General features: G+C 44.9%; 1 pseudogene; it reads left to right on the top strand.

The window, feature by feature from the left end:
* The first annotated feature begins 184 nt into the window (after positions 1–184).
* LOC106512281 (equilibrative nucleoside transporter 2 pseudogene) lies at positions 185–761 on the top strand (annotated as a pseudogene).
* Positions 762–767: the final 6 nt, after the last annotated feature.

The following is a 767-nucleotide window of genomic DNA, read 5'->3' as shown; positions in this document are numbered from 1 at the left end:
ACACACACACACACACACACACAGACAGACAGACAGACAGACAGACAGACAGACAGACAGACACACGCACACACTGAGAAGCCCTGCGGTCCAGCCACTCTCACAAATCAAATAACCTGCTGTGTTTTCTGCACGTTTTCCTTGGAGCGGAGCTTAAAGTTTGTGAATAAACGTTGGTTTCCAGACGGCAGCGCTGTGGAGAACGGGAAGCTGAACGGTCACGCTAACGGGTCCGTGGCCAAGGATGGAGACAGAGTCAGTGAGGAAGCTGAGAAGATGAACCCCAACCTGGAGGGGAGCACGCAGGTGGAGAAGAGCGGAGACAAGGCCTCGGTGGTGGAGGTCTTTAAAAAGGTAAATCAGAGGAAGAGGTACCACCCACACCTGAAACACCTGCCTGAGGTCATGAGGAGTTCTCATTCTCAGATATTTTATTTTGTTTTTAACTCGTTCTCTTTTCATCAGATTTACAGCCACCTGAAAATTAAGACACGTTTTGCATTTATTTAATCTTTTTTTATTTTTTCCTTACAGTCGTACAAATACTTCAGCTCTTTCGCCCACTCTAACTCTGTTCCACTACTAGAATTTCTGAGTCCACTTTCCTGATTCTGAAATCCAAAAACACAATAACAGAATAATCCTGAATTGGTTTTCATTAGGGGTGTCCCGATATCCGTTTTTTCAAGACCGAGTACAAGTACGAGTACTTCAGTTTAGGTACTTACCGATACTGATACCAAGTAGCAGAGTTCATGTGGATTATC

The sequence above is a fragment of the Austrofundulus limnaeus genome, unplaced genomic scaffold (assembly GCF_001266775.1).
Source record: "Austrofundulus limnaeus strain Quisiro unplaced genomic scaffold, Austrofundulus_limnaeus-1.0 Scaffold5412, whole genome shotgun sequence".
NCBI lineage: Eukaryota > Metazoa > Chordata > Actinopteri > Cyprinodontiformes > Rivulidae > Austrofundulus > Austrofundulus limnaeus.
Note: the sequence above shows the minus strand (reverse complement) of the source record. Positions and strands in the feature narration are given on the sequence as shown.